Genomic DNA, 14,095 nt, shown 5'->3' with positions numbered 1-14,095 from the left:
TTGTGACTGCAGAAAGGGAGCTTATCAAAGTGGATCAGGATCATGTAATGGTTTGCAATTATTTTATAGCTTGTTTTACCATCAACATTTTAGCTCCTTTTGCCAAGATGTGTTTCATGTTTCAATTTTTTGCTGGTGTTGGAGACACAGCAATTAGTGAATTTGTGTGTGTGTGTTTTCAGATTTTTGAATCTTTGGGAGATTCTTTGGGCATGGTTCTATCTATTGACAAGGTGATGAGCTAAATTCCTTCTTGTACTCTACATATCTCTAAGTTCCAGACAAAGGTTACACTTCATTTTGAGTTATCTTGACTTATGGTGAAGCTTTTCCAGTTTACATTTAGATCTATGCTTGTTCTGTTGGCAGAAACTCCATCAGTCAGGTTGGAGCAAGATGATATTCATTCAAGGTTGTGCCTTGGTTCAATAAGATACTCAGAGATCACATTCCAGGCCAGAAACAAGCCTGCTGGTTAACAATGGCACTGAGCTTAAAAGCACAGCACTCATGGGAAGCAGATGTTTCTGCCGGGTGTTCTTATTTAATATTAAGATAAAGGAGACAGCTGTAAATGGTCATCTCTGGAAATTCACTGCAGAAATTGGCCTGTTCTGCCTGGCAGAGAGACACTTCGACTCAGTGATCGATGTTTTATATCTCTGAAATTGAAGGTTTAATAGCAAATCTAACAGATACCACTCCTGCCCAATCAGTTAATATAATGTCTGGCTTGGAATCCCATCTCATATAAACTTTATTCAAGTAGAAATTACTTGTCTTCTGAAGGGAATCTGGATAAGAAGCCAGGAGTTGAGCATTTAGTATGTTCCTTTTCTATGTTTAAACAACTAACGAAATGTGAGCAGCATGTGGCAAAAAGAGGGATTGCACTTCAGTATCTGTTAAGAATTAGCTGTCTGTCTTTGTACTGGATACAAGTACAATCTGTAAAATATCACATTCCTAGAAGGTGGATTAATGAAATTCAGAAACCATCTAAATATGATACACCTCTTGGGTAATCTCACAGATGTTAAAATTGTTACAGACATTGTCCCATTGCCACAATTACAAACATTTTATGTGGGGGGCGTGGCTGGGGGTAGGGGAGAACTCATGAAATTAAAGTAAGTTCCCAACATGTGGCAAGTGCATCAGATACATGACAAATCTTTTTCTGAGTTGTTTTCTGTAGGGCGAGAATACATCTACCCATCCAGCACAGCCTGGTTTTCAGTAACTCGGTCAGGTCAATATACCCAGACTGAACTTTGCATAAGACAGAGTTCCGAAGGGCCCCATTGGACACTTGCCTCTTGCTGCACACATTTTTAAGCTTGTGCTTTGAATTGTTATTCTTTCCCCTCCTTGAATGCGGTGAAGCAGTTTACTAGAGAAGAATGGCTTTTATGTGTCCTTTCTCCTTTCATGTCCCTGTCTGGCTGGCTCTTCAATAGTGTGGCTGTTGGCATGAACTGTAATGCTCAGGTAACTGGGCACGCACAGCAGAGCCAGACAGCTCTCCCTTCTTCACCAGGCTTTCCCAGCTTCTCCAAACAGTCAGCCAGACAAAGAAGACCATGGGAAGAAATCAAACAGTAACTCCCTTATTTTTTTTAAAAAGAAACAAATTCAAAATATTATTAATAGCTGCCATTTTGTAGTTGGTGCTTCATGAGCGAGTGCCATAGGGGCCATGCCAAGGGAGGTGGCCGAGTGCCATCCCAGCTAGAAATTCCCTTTGCTTACTCTTTTGTGTCTCTGCTCCTTTTGTAGCACATCACCTTGGGGAGAACATTCAGATTTCAGATCAATATATGGCTAATGGAAGAAGCTTCTGGAAATCTCCACTGACATTTTGAGGAGTCAGCTACAAGGGGAAGAACTCAGTGAGTTCTTCAAATATCTTGGAAACAAATGACAGTGGAGTGCTGGAGCTGTAATTAGAGCCTGAGATGAGATTTCTTCCATCCTGGAAACTAAACAAACTAGAGGAAAGAAAAAAAGAACCCAAATGTAATTTTTAGATTCAAAAGGAACAATTGAATTAGCAAGAATAGGCAAGAGCTCAAAGGTAAATCAGAGCATGAATTCTGTAGGCATGGGTTCAGATGAAATTTATTTTCTTAAGGCTTTCAATTTTCTGAATCCTTTTGCTCTTGAAATGCAGTAGGAATGGAAAAAAACCTAGCTGGAAGCTCTGTTAAAGTCAGGGGAGTAGGAACAGCCGGCTGAGCTCATCTCAGGGATGGGGAATGAGGAGCAAAAGTTGAGTTCCCACATCATCCCTGTGGAGCACACACACAGTTGTGGCCTCTCCCTTCCTCTTCGTAGACACCATATGGGATCAATCTTTGTGATGATGATAAGCCCTTGGTGACTGTGATATTTCCCTTTAAGATCCTTCAGATTTGACATGGGACCGGTGGCGTGGAAGGGTGGAGAAGGGGGAGGGAGATAAAGGGATCATGGAGCATGAAAGAAGCTAATGAATTTCAAACAAACCCCTGAGATACAAAAAGACTGGACTCCTCAGAAAAGTTTCAACACTTTTAAATCAAGTAAATTGGGGAAATCTCAGTAAATACGCCATCCATAATTTAAGATAGTAGGGGAGAAAATATCTTTGTATTGTGCTTTTTTGAAGGCTGGAATAAGTCCTGATGGGCTCTTTTGCAAATAATATGTAATTCTTAATTTCTCAACTTGCTGGAGCTTGCCACTTAAGCAGGACAGCAAGGTTGAAATTGGTTTGTGTGTTTTTCCACTTTACAAGATCAATCCCAAGGGAAGAGCATCGCCTTGGGAGACTGCCCGATGTGGGTCACTGCCTCTGAGTACTTGTGTGACATCAGGCAAATTAAATAGCATTTCTGGACCTGCTTTCTAATGTGTAAAGTGAAGGTGTGTGGTGGAATGACCTGTGTGAACTCTCCAGTTTCTGAAAATGCCTTCCAGTTGAACATGCTACTGCTTTTAAGTTTATCTTATTCCTTCCCATGGACATAACTGTTAGTCATCTTTTCTGGCAACTTCCCCAAATTCTCCTTCAAAGGAAAACTTCATGTAAAAGACTCCCTATGTGAAAGAGAGAAAGAGTTCAGATCACACCACCCCAAACATGCAACTCTGGCATATTTGTTGCTTTGAGTTAAAGGCGTTTGAAAAACAGCAGATGTGAAAAAAGTGCTCTGACCTTCTCTCTTTCTGAAAACAGGAGATGAAACTCTCATATGGGAGATGTCCTCAATATCCGGGGAGGAAAGAAACATTCTTATCAATAGGGACAAGGGATTAAGGCTAAAAGAAGTTGTGCAAATAAGCCTGGCTGAGCTGATCATCTTCCCAGGCGCTTCTCCATGACTACCTTCTCTATCACCAGCCCCTTCGCCTTGCCAGGTTTTCGCTTCTTCTCCTTGTCCACCTTCACTTGTAAGTGTTTTACTCTCATTGCTTTGGATTTTCATTGTTCTTGTGAAGGTTCCAATGTGCAGGTAAAAAAATAATTAAAACTGCTATGCATTTTTCCTGTTAATCTGGTTAGCTCTTAGACCCAGTAGGACAATGTAAGATAGTAGAGAAGAAAATTTTCTTTCCCTACAGTAGCAATATGTGTCTTTAGTTTTTATTTGCTGAAGGCATATGAGCTACATTGCTATCAATATGAATATTCTTTTCCCTTGCCTTTCTTCTGAAGAAGAATGTTCGTTTCTATGCTTTTTAAAAAAAAAAATTCTAGAAACTCCGAAAGGAAAATAAATCTATTTTTTTTTAAAAAAAATATTTTTTTACATATTGTTCATTTTAAAACAATATTTGCTTCCCCCATCCCCTCAGGTGTAGTCCCCATAGAATTTCCTTCCCCAGTGCACCCGTGCACCATCACCACAGTCCCCTGTGCTCCTCCCTCCCTCCCTCTCATCCCTCTCCCTCCTCCTCCCCTGCAGGATGTCTCTGATTTGTAATTGTCTGGTTTTGCTTTGTTGTGTTTTGTACTATTATTTTTTTTTACACTGATGTCTTATTGGTTCCCCTATATTCCTATTATAAGTGAAACCATCTGATATTTTTCTTTTTCCTTCTGGCTTATTTCACTGAGCAGAATTCCTTCTAGCTCCATCCACATTGCTGCGAATGGCATGAGTTTATCTTTCTTGATTGCTGAATAATATTCCATTGTGTATATAAACCACATCTTCTTGATCCAGTCATCTATTTTTGGGCATCTGGGTAGTTTCCAGGTTTTACCTATTGTAAACAGTGCTGCAATAAACATAGGGGTTCATTTCTATTCTTTGCATGGTTTCATATGATGAGATCTAAGCATATATGGAGCTCAACCAGATCTCCTTATAGTGAGGGATATAGTGAGGGACTATAGTGAGGGATATAGTGAAGGAATGGGGGTAGGGAGAAACGGAGAGAAAAGAAAAAAGGAAGATCTGGTCCCAATGAGAGGAAAAGGAGGAGGATATGGGGAAAGGATTGATGGGAATAGAAACTACAACCACCACAAGCAATGGAATTTGTACCTTGAGAGCCTTCAGGATGAGAGGGCTTGAACAACTCTAGGTTCATCACCCCTCCAATTGCTCAGTTTCTAAAAAAAATCCTAGAGATGTTTATAATGGCCTAACCAAGACTCTACCCCTACTGCTGTGGAGCTCTGGGGCTTTATGTTATATAAAGAGGGCACTTCAATTCAACAATCTCTGATGTTGTGAGAAAGAATAGGGTGTAGGCTGGAGGCACAGGGGTGAAAGAATTCACCAGAGATAAACTGGAGAACAACAAAGGTGGATTTATTGAAATACACTGCTAAGAGAAGCAGCAGGTGAGATAGGAGAAGTTCGCTGTGCAGAGAGAGGGTCCCGAGGCTCTATTTGTATTCCAGGCATCATGATTGGTTGGGTGACAAGTCTTGGGTGATGATCTTGATGGGGATCATCAACATAATGACCTGGTTCCTATGGCAGTTCCATCCACTCCCTTTAACCATTCACACCTCCCAAAGTTGCCTGCTAGGCAAGGAGTAGGGGACCTAGTTTTTAAATTTAGTAATGATATGACATCTGAGACAGAAGGGGGACCTATGGACATGTAAGTTTGCAGTCTCAAAGGAGGTGAACCACCACGGTGCTAGTGAAAAGTAATAAGTTATGGAAAAACACAGGTGAAATAGTTAACCTCTTTAATGCTTACTCATTTCTTTCTTTAAGCCTAGATGTAAACACAAATGGGATTCTTAACCGCTTTCTGGCCTTCCCTAAGCATTGCTTTGCACCGTCTCTCCCTATCTCTCCCCACCCCAACTAAAGTTAGATTGAGGCCATCATCCTGGACTTGTCATATGGAGCTCAACCAGATATAGTTAGTTATGCAATTTCCTTTAAAATAATTTTTTAATTTACATTTTTTGTTGTTGTTGAGGTAACATTGGTTTAAACACTGTCTATGGCTCGGAGGACTAGATGCACACCTCTTCAGATATGTATTACCTCACCACACCCACCACCAAAGTGCCCACAGTTCTTTACACCCTATGCATTTGTTCTCCATCTGTACCTTCCCCTCAAGTAGCCTCAGTTCTACAACCAGATTTCTAGGGTTTGGTTTGGTTTCACTTAGTTTCGTTTCTTCCCTTTTTTTTTTTTTGTTTTTTGTTTCTCTATAATCCACATATGAGTGAAATCATTCAGTATTTGTCTTTGCCCTTCTGACTTATTTCACTTAGCATAATCCTCTCCAGTTCCATCCATGTTGCCACAAAATGGCAAGATTTCATCTTTTTTTTTTTTAAATAGCTGAGTAGTATTGCATTGAATATATATATATATATATATATATATATATATATATACCAAATCTTCTTAACCCACTTATCTGTCATTGGGTAATTAGGTTAGTTATACAATTGCTTATCTAATGGCTGTATTTTCTGTTAGAATTTAGGTTCTACAAGGGCATGCATTTTATCAGGCTTATTTACCACTTGCAATCCTAGTGTTGAACACAGCAATTCACATACAGAGCTTAAAATATATTTGTTCACTGAATGAAAGTTATTTTCTGAACAATGTTATTGAGCTCAAATTATTTAATAACAACCAGTTTTATAGCTTGGGAGATAGGATCTGAGGAATTAAGGAACTTGTGCAAATTTGTGTAGATTTTAAAGGGTGGACCCTGAATTCAAATCATGTAGAGAAAGGATAACCTGTAGTGGTTAAGAGCATAAGTTCTGAAGCCAAATGGCTGAATTCAGAAGTTTTTAAAGCTGTTTATGAGAACTAAAAAAGTTAATTAAAGCAAAGTGCTTAGAACAGAGCTTGGCACAAAGTCAGTTCCCAGGAAATAGTAGGGATTAATATCATTTATGCTTCTCATCCTGGATCCTTTCTACTCTATCATGTTGTCTCCTCTCATTAATCAAAACTCTCTCATTAGCTAAAGCTTCCCTTCCAATTAGCTAAGAGACTAATCAAATTTAATATACTTCTTGTGAACTATGATAGAAAAGAAAAATCAAAGTCTAGAGACAGAACTAGAAGACAGGGAAACTGGGTCCTTGAGTCACTGTGTCTAGAAAATCTGCCCACCCACCAAGAATATCTGCTTTGGACTGCAATAATAGTGAAAAATTAAATTGGACTGAGTCTTTAAATGTGTGTATTTTTTAGGTATGGTAATTAGTGATACCTAATACATCTATTTTTTTTCCTTGAACAAACAGCTGGATGGGTAAACTAGATGACAATTTGTTTGCAGAATTTGTAATTTCTCTCTGTACCTCTCTCTATCTTCATTTCTTCTGGAAATCACATTTGAACATTATTAAGATTTTGGAGGCAACAGAAAAAGAAAAATGTAAGTCCTATTTAAGTTTCCAAGCCCAAACAAGTCTTGTGGTGGGGTATTGGGGACTTACATAGATGTTAATAATGTGGGGTTTTGTTTCAGCTTGTCTATTATTTCCTATGAGTACAGAAATTCTGTGATGAAGAAAGTTATGGTTGGGGGAGGATTTAAAATCCCTGGATCTCCATCAGCAAATGCTGTCACAGTAACTCCAAAAACTCACTTCTAAGCTCTGCAAGAAGAAAAGTTATTGCCTTTTAATTCAAGAGTGAACTTAATATAAAAATTATTGCTTACTGTTTCAATTAGCCTCGCCAAAATGAGTTGGAAAAAAATTATGAGCTGAATGTACTTGCAAGCTAGCAAATTAGTTGGTTTACCTCCTAAACAATTCTTTTTTTTTTTTTTAAAGATTTATTTATACAAGTACTGGGTATAGTCAGAAGCGCAGGAGGGTGAGAGAATTCACCAGAGCCAGAGCAGGGAATAGAACAGGCAGACCGACAAAATACACTGCTGAGGGGGGCAGTGGGCGCTGCAGGAGAGGGCTGCTGTGCCATGTGGGACCCTTGCCGGCGGCCGGGGATCGAACCAGCGCTGCAGAGGCTGTGGGCAGCTTTGCAGCCCAGCGCTCAACTGCTGCACCACCAGGGGAGGACCCCTTCAAAACAATTCTTAATGAAGGGACTTATTTATCTTTAAACTTGGCTCATTGTAGAACTGAAATATCTGTAACATGATTAAATAAATGAACAACAATTTAGTTCTGTAGCTAACTTTTCTTAGTGACACACTTCGAAGAAATGTTTTCTTTGAAGACTTCAGTTCATCTGGAAATAGTGGACAGAGAACCTTCCTTTTAGTGGGGGAAAGAAAATAGAAGTTTTTTGACTGTTTCTTGGGAATCCCACTCTTGGTTATTTTTAAAAATTCTTTTTTATCATTCCATATGTATCAAGGGCCAACTTATCATATTTTTCTGGTGGTTTAACGTGTTCTTGGCTACATAAAGCTGAAACCTGGCTACAAAGTTGAGCCTCATAGGAACTTAGAAAGAGATGCATTTCATGGGAAACCTGTCCTCCATCAGGCCTTTTTCGAAACTCCAGGCATTTGAAGATATCAGACCCAGACACCAAAATGAAATTAATAAGAAGGTGTTCCCAGAAGGGGGATCAGGCACCTTGGATCCAAATAGCAGTCAATTGAATCCAATGAGGGTGCTAATGAGCTGTTTTACGTGGTTCTGGCAAACTCATGCTGCACCCATAATTTTCTCTCAAGGTATCATTAAAATCAAATGATTCCCTTATTTTGGGTATCCATTTACACTGTAATTATTTTGGTCTTTTGTAGTGACTTTTGTGGTTAAATTAGGTAATTCTTCTCCAGCCTGTGTAGATAAAATAATGATTTTTTTAATAATTTATTTTCTACTGGCCAAATTGTTTCCATGATTCCTTGAGAAATTCTTCTGTAGTGACTCCAAAAGATTTATTGAACTACTGGTGACAGCCACACTGATGAACTGCAGGCTGCCTGCTGCTAAATTGAGCCAATGAATATTAAATACCTTCCATTTTCCCTGCAACCGAGAAAAAAATATAATAATTTTGATCAATGGATGTATTTCCTGATGTTCACCATGAAATTCATTAAAAAATACCATGTGGTTATTGGTTATTTTTTAAAAAATATTTATTTATTTATGCATACAAGAACTGGGGCATAGGCCAGAAGTGTGGAAGGGTGAGAGAATTCACCAGAGACAGAGTGGGGAAACAGAACAGTCAGAATGACCGAAATACACTGCTGAGGGGAGCAGCGGGCGAGACACTGCCTCACCATGTGGGTTACTCCATGGCTGGTGGGGAATGAACCAGCGCTGCAGCGGCTGTGGACAGCTTCACAGTGCTGCACTCAACCATCTGTGCCACCAGGGAGGACCCTGGTTATTGGTTATTTTTTAAAAAGCATTTATTGTTTTTATTTTAAAATGTATAATAATGTATAATATGTAAATGTGTAAAAATGTATAATAATACATTATTATTATAAAAACTCAGAATTACAAAAAAATACAATGAATACTATAAAAACACTGATAATTCTACCATGTAATTGAAACCATTTCTATTTAATGGTATTTCCTTACAGTTTATTTAAATCTGACCATCCATTCATCCACCTATCAATCTTATCTATCTACCCACCTACCTACCTATCTACAATTGGAGCCATGTATTCATTAAGGAATAGAAAAATCATTACTGAGATTTGTATGGAACAATAAAAGGTCTCAAAATACTAAAGCAATCCTGACAAAAAGGAATAAGAATGGAGGTATTACATTCTCAGACTTCAAAGTATAGTACCACAAAATTATAGTATTCAAAACAGCAAGGTGTTGGAATAAAAATAGACACACAGATCAATGGGATAAAATTGAGAGCCCAGAAATAAATCCACACTAATTAAGCATACCCAGTTAACTGGGTAGTTAGTTAAAGACAAAAGAATAAAGAACATAGAATGAGAAAGGAAGTCCTCTTCAACAAATGGTATTGGAGAAAACAGGATAGCTACTAGGAAAGAATGAAGCTAGACCACTATCTCACACCATACACAAAAAATAATTAAAGATTTGAACGTAGCATCTGAAACCATAAGATATATAGAAGGATACACAGGCCAAACACCGCTACATTGGCTTCAGTGATGTCTTTGGGGACTTGACTTTGCTAGCAAGGGAAACAAAAGCATAAATAAATGGGACTACATCAAACTGAAAAAACTTTGCACAGTGAAAGAAACTTGCAACAAGACTCATCACTTCCTGAAGGAGGGATTGCTGGGTACTAAGGGTGGAGTCAAGCAGCCATACTTGGTATAAAACCAAACACATGTGGTTTCTCTCTTTTGCCTGACTTCAATGTGCTCTTGGGGTTCCAGCTCAGACAACGTTACTGCTAGGACACATTCACCAATTAATCATTCTCTTCTTACCCTGTGCTCCCCTCTTTTCATTTCCTAATAAACCTTTTATTAGCCTTTCTACATATGCCTGCAGTTGGGCCTTATTCTAAGTTTTTTAAAGCATGAGGGTGAGGACTCACACCTAGGCCATCCCCTTTCCTTTTGGGGTTGCTCTAGAACCCTGTGGTTGCAGCACTAGTTACAATAGCTATGTTATGAAAACAACCTAAGTACCCAACAGCAGATAGTGGATTAGGAAGATGTGTTACATAGGAAAAAAAGAATGTTATTCAGTTCTTAAAAAAATAAAAGGTGAAATCTTGCCATTTGAGACAACCTGGATAGGACTGGAAGGGAATATGCTAAGCAAAGTAAGTCAGAAGAAGATAAACAAATACCAAATGATTTTGCTTATACCTGGATGCTAAAGAATCAAAACAAAAGAACAGATAAAACCAAACCAAACCCTAGAAATTTGACTGTAGATTTGAGGGGGCAGGGGAAGTGAGAACAAGGGTAGAGGGAGCCTAATAGACTGTGGTAGAAATGTGTGGGTGCTTTGGTGGTGGATGCAGTATGCTAACACACATCTGAAGAGGTATGAATCTATATCCCTAAAACATAAATAGTGTTGTAAACTAGTGCTACCTAAATTAAAAAAAAAGTAATCCCCTCCAAATAAAAAAAGTAAATCCCCTCTAAATGTACAGTTCTATGAAAATCAAAATTGAACTGTAACTTAAATACAATTTTTAAATATATTTCTTCATTGAGTATGCATGACAAGCATTTTCCCATGTCACTGAATTTTCTTTGCAGTTATTCTTTAATGGTTGTATAATATTCCACTATATTCATTTGTTCTGAGTATTTTCTGAGTTCCTACTGTGAATTATATTAAACAAGGGCTTCATATTATTTACTTAGTCATTTACTTATTTTTGAACATTTCAATACCTTAAAATTGTTTGAACATTTCAGTACCTTGAAATTATGTTATTCTATGGCTCACTGCTCCAGATTCTTCAAGAGCTCCCCACTTTGCCTTATGTCCTTCTGATGGGACATAAGGATGATTGAGGTCCTTCACAATTGCCCCCGACTCTTGCCTCACTTACTTTGTCTCCTATTCCTCTCCTGTCTTAGGTCACTCCAAATGTACTGGACTCCATACTGTTTCTCTAATAGTCAGACATGATTGTGCCTCTGGGCCTTTGTACCAGCTATTTCCTCTGTGTGAAATGCCCAAGGACCCATTATCCAGGTATCTCATCAACTTCAAATCTTTGTTCAAGCATCTTCTTTTTTAAATTTTTTAAAAATTTTATATATTTTTTACATTTTTCATTTTTACACAATGTATGCATTTTCATCTTGGTTATAGTCCCCATACAATTCCCACCACCCTTGTTTTGATCCTACTCTTTTCTCCCCTCACCCCCCTGTACAGTGTCTCTGGTTTATAGTTGCTTGTTGATTTTCATTTTTGCTTTACTATAATTAGTCTTTTTCCTGGTCCCTTACTTAGGTTTTCTAAATTCCTGCTACGAGTGATATCATCCAGTATTTTTCTTTTTCTTTCTGACTTATTTTGCTGACCATCATCCCTTTAGTTCCATCCATGTTGCTGCAAATTGCATGAGTTTATCTTTTTTGATTGCTAAGTAATATTCCATTGTGTATATCTACCACATCTTCTTGATCCAGTCATCTATTTTTGGGCATTTGGGTTGTTTCCATAGCTTAGCTATTGTAAATAGTGCCACTGTAAACATAGGGGTGCAGGTGCCCTTTTGAATTAATGTTTCTGTATCCTTTGGGTAAATACTTAGGAATGGAATTGCTGGATCATAAGGAAGCTCCATCTTTAGCAGATTGAGGTATCTCCACACAGCTTTCCATAGTGGTTGGACCAGTATGCATTCCCACCAGCAGTGCAGGAGAGTTTCTTTTTCTCCACATCCTTTCCAACATTTGTTGCTGCTAGATTTTTTGATATGTGCCATTCTCATTGGTGTAAGATGATATCTCATTGTAGTTTTGATTTGCATTTCCCTGATTACAAGTGATGTTGAACATTTTTTAATATGCCTGGTGCCCATTTGCATTTCCTCTTTGGAGAAGTTCCTTTTTAGCTCTTCTGGAGCAAAGAAAGTTTGTTCAATAAATAGTGCTGGGAAAACTAGGTCACTACATGCAAAAGAATGAAGCTTGACTACTACCTCACACTATGCACAAAACCCAACTCAAAATGGATTAAAGAACTAGACATAAGACCTGAAACGATAAAATATATAGGTAGAAATATAGGCAAAACATTACATGACATACACCTCAGTAACATCTTTAAAGACACATCACCCAAAGCAGTGCTAATGAAGGCAAAGATAAACAGTTGTGACTACATCAAATTAAAGAGCTTCTGTACAGCAAAAAAGACAGTAACCAAAACAAAGAGATACCACATGGATTGGGAGAAAATTTTTGTACACAACACTAATGATACAGGACTGATCACAAAAATCTACAAAGAGCTGATGAGACTCAACAAAAACAAAGTAAACAACCCAGTCAATCATCTTCTTAATGAAGCAAACTGCTCTTCCCCACCTTGCCTTCTGTCACTCTTGATATCCTTTATTTTGCTTTCTTTTTTCTCACAGCATCCATTATTTTTCTCATCTATTATTTTACTCCATTTACTAAATTTTTTATTACCTATCCTTCCACTGAAATGTGGATTCCAAGAGGGTAGAAATTTTTAGTATATAGCATATAGTGGATGCTCATTTGATAATACTGGGCATCCACTATATGCTAAGTAATATTTAGGGTACCTGCGATATCTTAGTTTCATTTACCAAGGTATTGCAGGTACCCTAAATACTGCTTAGCATATAGTGGGTGCTCAGTAAATGTTTGTCAAATGAATGGTTACATTTTTGGCATTTTTGACAATTATGAACAATGCTATCTTGATTCTAAATCTTTGATCTTTTGTGATTTTCTGAAACTTCATAATTTATAATTACTGAGTTAAAGAAGCAAATGTTAAACCTTCCTGATATATTTTTAGAAAAGTTGGTCTGATTTGTGCTTTGAATAGCAGAGTACAATACATTCATCTTATTGCATTAACACACAATTTATTTTTACAAAATCAAATTTGATAAAAAGAACTACTCATTTTCAAAGTTTAAAAGGAGGCTTGTTATAATTATTTGGTTACTAGTAACTTTGAACATTTACAAGTAAATCTAGTAGTCATTGATATCTCTTCTTTGGGAGATTGCCTAATGACATTAATTATTGAATTTCTGTTGTGAATATTAGTATTTATTTTCATTTTTATTAGAAATAATTTGTATAATTTGTACATACAAGAGAATACATTTAGAGAAATAAAATAAACATTCTTGAGCCCAACATTCAGCTGACAAATAGGACATCGCTAATTCTTTTGACACCGCAATGATTGCCTCCCAATCCTATTCCCCAGCATCTTCACAAAGAAATCACTTTTTAAAATGTATTCTCAAATGGTATATGTTTATTTTTTTCATACTGTGTGTAGTTTTCTCCACTTCAACATTGTATTTCTAAAATTCACTGTTAGATGTCTGCAGCTGTAGTTTATTTGTTTTTTACTGCTGTATAGTATTCTTTTGTATGTGCATATTAGCATTTATTTTTCCAACCCAGTGTACTGTTGATGGATAGTTGGATTGTTTTTAACTCTTTTTGATATTATAAACTACACTGCTACCTTCTTACTCATGATTCCTGAGGCATGACATGTAAAATCCTTCTAGAGTATGAACCTAAGTGTGGAATTTCTGAATCATAGAGGATGTGTATATTCGACTTTTCAAGATAATTTGAAACTCCTTTCCAACTCGATAGTATTTATTTATATTCCCACTACCGTAGGATGGGCATTCCCACTGCTTCTAATGTGTCACACTGTATTGGAACAGTTACAAAACGGTATCCCATTTTGGTTTAGAGTTACATTTACCTAATTACTAACTAATGAGATTGACTGTCCTTTAGGATGATTATTTGTTATTTGTCTTTCTTCTTTTTTTTCCTAATATTTAAAGAGTGATAGACACAATTACCACATCATTTTATTGGCTCCTACTTTCATGTGCCAATCCCAGTTTATTACATGTCATCCCATCATCAACCTTATGAAATAGTTACCATCACATTTGGGGGCCACAGTGAGGTTATTACAGAGTATGTTGCAAACTAT

The sequence above is a fragment of the Talpa europaea genome (genome assembly GCF_964194135.1).
Source record: "Talpa europaea genome assembly, chromosome: 15".
Classification (NCBI taxonomy): Eukaryota; Metazoa; Chordata; class Mammalia; order Eulipotyphla; family Talpidae; genus Talpa; species Talpa europaea.
The sequence above is the reverse complement of the archived record's forward strand: the minus strand, read 5'-3'. Positions refer to the sequence as shown.